Source organism: Poecile atricapillus, chromosome 1 (genome assembly GCF_030490865.1).
Source record: "Poecile atricapillus isolate bPoeAtr1 chromosome 1, bPoeAtr1.hap1, whole genome shotgun sequence".
In the NCBI taxonomy this organism is placed as follows: domain Eukaryota; kingdom Metazoa; phylum Chordata; class Aves; order Passeriformes; family Paridae; genus Poecile; species Poecile atricapillus.
Genome location: NC_081249.1, coordinates 170449803 through 170456671, shown reverse-complemented (window position 1 = coordinate 170456671; position 6869 = coordinate 170449803). Strand labels below are relative to the sequence as shown.

The 6869-nt window shown below is 38.1% G+C and overlaps 1 long non-coding RNA gene across 1 annotated transcript; it reads right to left on the bottom strand.

The window, feature by feature from the left end:
- Positions 1 to 971: 971 nt before the first annotated feature.
- LOC131589188 (uncharacterized) lies at positions 972 to 5844 on the bottom strand. The gene is made up of 3 exons (XR_009279694.1): positions 5702 to 5844; positions 4952 to 5402; positions 972 to 3153 (listed from the first exon to the last, which is right to left on the bottom strand). It is a non-coding gene; the product is annotated as an uncharacterized LOC131589188 (long non-coding RNA).
- Positions 5845 to 6869: the final 1025 nt, after the last annotated feature.

Sequence of the window (6869 nt, the reverse complement as noted above, 5' to 3'; positions counted from 1 at the left end):
AACAAGCAATAGGAAAAAAGGAAAGGGTCTCAGTTTGTTCCAGGCAAAGTTTAGATTGGGTATTAAGAAAACTATTTTTAAAGAAAAAGGGTTGTCAAGCATTGGAAGAGACTGTCCAGGGGAGTGGTGAAATCACCCTCCCTAGGAGTGTTTAAAAGACATGTAGATCTGGCACTTGGGGACATGGCTTAGTAGTGGACCCAATGAGTTTTAAGGCCATTTCCAACATAAACCATTATATGATTCTGTGATTCTAAAAGGTGCCCCTTTTTCTTATGTGTATCAGTTTCATTTTTTCCCTTTTTAAAATTTTATGTCCTTCCTCCTGCTATTCATTATAATTTTTTCTTTTCCTTGTCTGTTATGAATAACTTGTGCTAGTTTAGCTACATCATGGAGTCTCCTTGAAGGCAATTTACTCTCCCAGATATCAAAAGTTTTTAACAAAGTTAACTCAAAAATTTTGTCTACCAAATAATACACATCATAGGTGATAATATACTGTGAGCCAGATTTCAAAACACATATCATATTTTCTTCAGGTCAGTTTAAATGCAGATTCAGATGAGAAATAATCACAAATGCTTTACTAAACTGATGGTATATAATTGTTTCCTGATGTTACTTTGTAATTCAGTCAAGCAGAAAACTTCACCTTAATAAATTTGCCACCATTCTCTTCCTCTCTATTGTACAGTTTTGGGAATTTTGTTCAATATTGTGTGTATCAATATTCTCACTGTTGAGAAAGAAGTGTCTTGAAAGAGAACTGCACCCCATAAAATACACATTTCAGAGCCAAACCCCAAACAAATTATACTCCTAAGCCTCAGATCACTCAAAGAGAGACTCAATAAATTTTGGCTTCTCTACCATTGAATTTAAATAGATATTAAGACCTTAAGACACTAAGGTTATTTTAAATGCCTCCCTTCTGTATAATAATTTTTTGCTTTATGCATTTTCTGCTGTGGCTTGTGAAGATTCCAGTGTCCCAAGAGGATGGGCCTTTTAAGTGGATGGTACAGGTGTCCAGTTTCCACAGGGAAAAGCAGTCTAGACTTGCCTCTTGACTACTGTTTAATGCAATCTCTGGGAAAAGGAAGACATAGGCTTAAACCTACCCTTCTAAAACGTTTTACAATCCAGGTTGCTCATTTCCCAATAATTTATCTTAAAGCTGATTCATGCTCTAAAGATAACAAAGATTTAGAGATCCAAGGGCACTTCATATGTGTTCTTTTGTGTTGACAATATTTTATTTAGAAAAAGATATACTTTCCTTTCTCAGGTATTTCCATTTTGCTAGGATAAATTATATTCAGAAATATTTATTTGATGTCCAAAATTATGTGTATACCCCTATCCATTTCTGAATTTAGCAATATTAAAAAAGAACAATAATGGGGGAATGTTTTGCTACAAACATCAGTTTTGGAATGAAAACATTTTCATCTATGAGGCTCCATTTGTTCTGCAGTTAGCAAATACTTCAATTGACACTGTTGTCAAACCAAGGACATAAAACTTAGAGTGTGATATGTTATCTGCTGCCAATTACGTAAGTTCGTGATGCATAAGTTATTGCAAAAAATGGGGTCATGACCCCTAAACCAACTCCTTTTGAAGTTGTAGTTCTTCATAAAACCTCCCGCATATTTGTATATTTTAGTTGGTTAACTCTTAACTGATTTTATGCAAGTGCTTATGAGAATGATTATATGACATTAAAGAAAAAGCAGACTCTTACGTCTACAGAAATACCAATTTGTTGATATGCTTATGGAGAGGTGAATCTGACTAAAACAAGGATTTTAGTTCATAATCAAAGAACTTAATCCAAGTTCCTTATCAGAGAGATGCTTGAAAAGAAATATTTTTGACCATCAAATGTAAATATTAAAGTTATTGCAGTATATTATCTAGCAGTGAGGCAAGAAGATTAGGACTCAACCTCTCCAGTCCTTGTCTTACCTTTTATATGATCTTTTATGACAATGTTACACTAATCACTGAATTTTCCATATTGCTTTCAGTTATCTTTCTGTTTGACAATATATGACTAAAATTTATATTCATCACGTAAAAATAATGTGCAAGTAATAGACTTAAACCTTCATTTGAAAAATACCAGCAAAGTTGGGAAGAGTGTTAGGTGAAGAAATCAATTGGAACTGGAACAGTGAGGTCCTTTTTCATGTCTGGGGCAGAGGTTCCAGAAACTTTAAGACTCAAGATATTGTGATGCTAAAGATATGTAGCACCTGCATTCTAATGCAAGGGGTTTGTTAGAGGATCATTTAGCTAAAGGTGTTCTTTTTTCTTTTTTTTTTTTTTTAAATTTCAAAAAGGAAGAAAGTATGACTTTAAAATATTATCTCTTTTCAAAATTTGATGGAATTATGACCTTTCAGATGACCGGACAAAGCCTCTCCTAGAACAGCTAGGAGTCCTTCTTCCTCATTCAGGTCAAGGACTGAAAACCAGGTGATTCATACTCTACTAAATTACTTTACTGAGTGGTTTTCTTTTTTTCCTTTGCATTTTTGGGACCCCCTCAGCTGCCTCTGTTGCTCTGCAACTTGCTAACTTCACACGAGCAGTTACCTGTTCACTGACCTGGGGAAAGACCAATGCAATAGTTCAATGGGCAGCCTGAGTTCAAGCCCTTGTTCAATTAATGGTTATTTATTTATACAAAGTGAAACAGGTCCAACAGGAGAGACAGAATACAAGAATAGCTTGATATTTGGTGGCCAGAAAGCTGGCCTGGAATACGGGTTTCTGACATCTTGCAGAACAGAAACTTGAAATCTGTACTCCTGTGCCACCAGTCAGTGTCTTGATCACAGGATGATTATCTAGGAGGAGTCGAAGTTTTCTTGCTCTTTGATGTATTTCATCCTAGGCATGAGAATCTTCCCCAGATAAGAACTTCATAAGAACTGGTAAGTACCTGCAGAAGGTTTGGTCTCAAGGGAATATAATCTCTCAGTGAAAGAATGCATTGCTGTAAACTCCAACGGGGCCATGACTAGAGCTTTCACAACCATGTAGGTCCAGGGTGGCTTGTCCATTGTGATGGTCCATCAATGTCCTGAGTTTGAAGGGGAGGTCAACAAGCAGTGCTGGAGGGCATGAGTCTCAGGAAGCCTGCAGAATGCCAAAGCATATGTCTGCATAAGTGTCAGACTTGTAAATCAGCTGTTGGTACAAAAGTTTAACAATGGGGAAATGGTCACATTCAAACATTCGTTTGGGGATTAGGCTTATGAGTCTGGCTGCCTTTAAACACTTCAGCTGACATTGATATGAAACCAGGGCATAAAACCAGGAGCCTGCCTTGTGATCTGCTGCCAGTTGCCTTCAAATTACCACGTCTGATGAGAGCAAAAAGAGATGAAGTTAATGGAGAAATGGGACAGGTCATCTGGACTCTGATAATTAATGTTCCCTAGAAAATAAAAGTTTTGAAACTTTCCTGGAAATGAAGTTTTATGATCTGCTACAACAGCCCACAGGGGAAATGCTGCAACCTACACATATTGACAATTGTGGTATTACCAGACAATTAATTTTTATGAGTAATTTCCAGAGCAACCCTCAACCATGCAGTCACGCATATAGTACAACAGTGTGCCATGGAATCGAGACTAAGCTAAAGGCCAAAGATTATACAGATTTATTAATATTTGCAAAAAAGTTCCCAATAGCAGAGAGCAAATTGAGCAACAGAATGGGAAAGAAGGAATGGACTTGACAATAAAATAAGTTTTGTAAGGATATGATCCAGAGCATGGTGAACTCAACAGAAAGATTTCCATTGATTTTTTTTTTAAGGTCTTGGATAGATCTCAAGAGAAATGAGACACTCTGTATTATACCTTTCCCTCTACTTTCTCCATCTGAATGGAAAATACGTTCTTGTTCACAACTGGCATAGCCTTTAGTGACCAAGAATTACAAGCAAAATGTTGATCACATTTGAGATGTAGAGCCAAGAATCCCTACCTAAGCAGTCCCAGAAGTGGCTCTCCTAGGGCTAAGTAACTGGCAAATTCTCTCTAACAGTACCTTCATATTTCTATTAGACTCAGAAGAGTCTTACCCTGTACTTAATGTTGCAAACCCATTCTACTTTCTCACTTAAAATACAGAGAATAATGGAGTAACTGGATTTATAATTTAATTTCTCTTAAATCCTTCTCCATACACACCTTACTTGCAAAGGCAACATTTACTTGTCCTCCATTTATGTCTAGTTTAACTAGTAATAGCTGTTACTTTTAAACAGCTATTAAATACTTCAGTAGTTTTTAAACCATGCCAAGGAATACTGGCAATAAAAGAACAATGAACAGAGATGTCTGGAGATGAAGTTGTAGAACTGAATTTGTTTATATATAATTCAGAAGGAAATAATAGTTCTGTCAAAGTCCCTGTTAAAGGCTGTTAAACAGAATGATATACTTTGCACTGAGTCTACACGGCTCATGGCTTATGGCCCCAAGTGTTAGATCTCCAAGATAAGCTTGGTTATCTATTTTCAAAATTTTTCCTTCAGTGGGAACAAAAGATTTCTGCCTAATATAAGTAAGATTTGAGAAACTCATCCTGCTGTGATAGCAACTCTTATTTCATCCTACACACTGAAGAACATAATTTATCTTAACACTAGGCATTGAGCAAAGCTAGCTGTGGGGAAGTAGTACTAATAGGGTTTCCTTTTACTGCTGAACTCAATTGAAATCTGCAGTCAAGCCAAGCCTGGTTTAAATACTCTGCTGGTTATTTTCTTTAACATGGTGTGAAAGACCAAGGCTGCTTTATTGCAATGGAAGGATAAGTTACCAGCAAGACATGCTGAGTTGAGGAGCTGGTGACAACACGCAGAAAGAGAAATTGGCATTACTTCCCATCATTTTGGAGATACAAGAATAAGTTTCCTTACAGAGAAAACCAAAACATTTTCAGTTGAGAATGCTCAATGGAGAGTGCTACTGTTTGGTGGATTGCAGCCTTCTCAGTGTCCAGCAGATCAGGAGTAAACACTTCCAGGTCTGTAAGAACAAGCCCCTCACCTTGCCCATGATTGGAGTGCCTGCTTCTCATCTTCTCATCTTCACATCTTCTCATCAATCTGGATTCCAGGTGTATCAGAAAGTCCAAATTCCATGGTCTGAGGATTTACTCACTCCCTTCACAGCCATTGTAGGTGCTGGCTTTCCCTCTGTGGAATCACTCAGTGTTGCTTCCTCCAGGATCCTGTAAGGTAGCATCAGTGGAAACTGCTGTCCTTCACCTGGCCTCGACACATACACAAACCCCTTAACAACAGGCATTGGCATCTCCTTTGGCAAGGTGATCTGACCCAGGGGGCACAGCACCAGCAGTGCCTAAAGCTTTACAAGAGAACAGAAAATATGCAGTAGAATTGGATTAAAAGAACAGAAATGAAAAAGACCTGCAGTTTTCTGCTGTTACAGCACTGGACAAAGAACAGCACTTCCAGTTTAAAGTGTGTCAAATGATGAGGCACAGATAGCGTATTTGGAATTATCAATTTAACTTTTGCCCCAGACCTTCCTGAGGACACTGGGAATTCCTCTGTGTTTGATAAGGCACAATAGAGGCCCTTTCCTCAAGGACAGGTAAACACATAGCCATTAACAGTCAGGTTGTAAAGGAAAACTGAGCTTACCCAAGGACTTGTTTTCTCAGGTTCATCTGCACTATCAGCTTGACCACATCTGTAAAGATCCCCCGGGGGTCACGTAGGTTGGCCTCTTTGCTTTGTCTTCTCTCAGGATTTTTTTATTTATTTATTTATTTATTTTTTTTGCAAGTTCCCTGTCCATAAAGAGGGCAGAATGATTCTTGAAAACTTGGCTCTGTTCACTCTATCAGTGTCACAGCAGATATTTTTTTACCAGGATGCCCCAGTGCTGTGGCTTGAGGAATGAGGGGGACACAGACTTTATTTACAAAAACTATATTAAAATCTGGTTTGTTGCCACAAATAACATCAAGATAGAAAATCCTGATTCAAAAATTGGGATTCAAAGGTCAATATGAGTTTGTTGGGCAGAAACAATAATTTAACCCATGTTGTGGAGCAACAAACACACTAATATCTTGGTTTTATCTGGAAAGTGATGATAATGACAAAAATGATATAGTTCTATGTCTATGACAAAATTAGCAGATTTTTCTGTGGACCCCATCCAAATACTACTGAAGCCTCCAGAAAAACCCCCCACAAAACCACACAAAAACAAAGGGTGCTTTTCTGTGCTTGCATACCAGAGGAGATGTGTATCAGTTTTGCTTTTAAACACAAATCTTAGGATGCATCCAGACCCATCCAGCACACGATTACGCAGCTGATGTGTACATTTCTCCTTTTTCCACTCTCATCAAAAGGTTCATCAAAGCTGTGGAGATGTTTGATATTCCTGGTGAGATGAGGTCAGTGCCCCTCTCTTGGAGCTGATTCATATGAAGTGGAGGCTGAAAGGGGACAGAGGGCATGGGAGAGAATAGGTACTATTTTTAGCACAGAGACATTTATCAGTAGCTGTGGCATCTCTGGAAATCAGCAAAGAGAAGTCTCTGTTGGGGACATGATTCATGAAATAATATACAGAAGACATGTGGAGACCTGCGAATAGCAGACTCCCCTACGGTCATGCCATTGACACCTGTTTGCATTTGGATTCTATCATTGTGTGCCAGTATTTCAGACTTATTATTTTTTCCCTTAGTCTTTTAGGGGTTAGCACAGATGGTGACTTCTCTTGTGTGTTTTGCCCTTTACACTTGTTTCTAGTGACCACCTGACTGCCTGCATTGTGGTTCTGCTCGTTTCA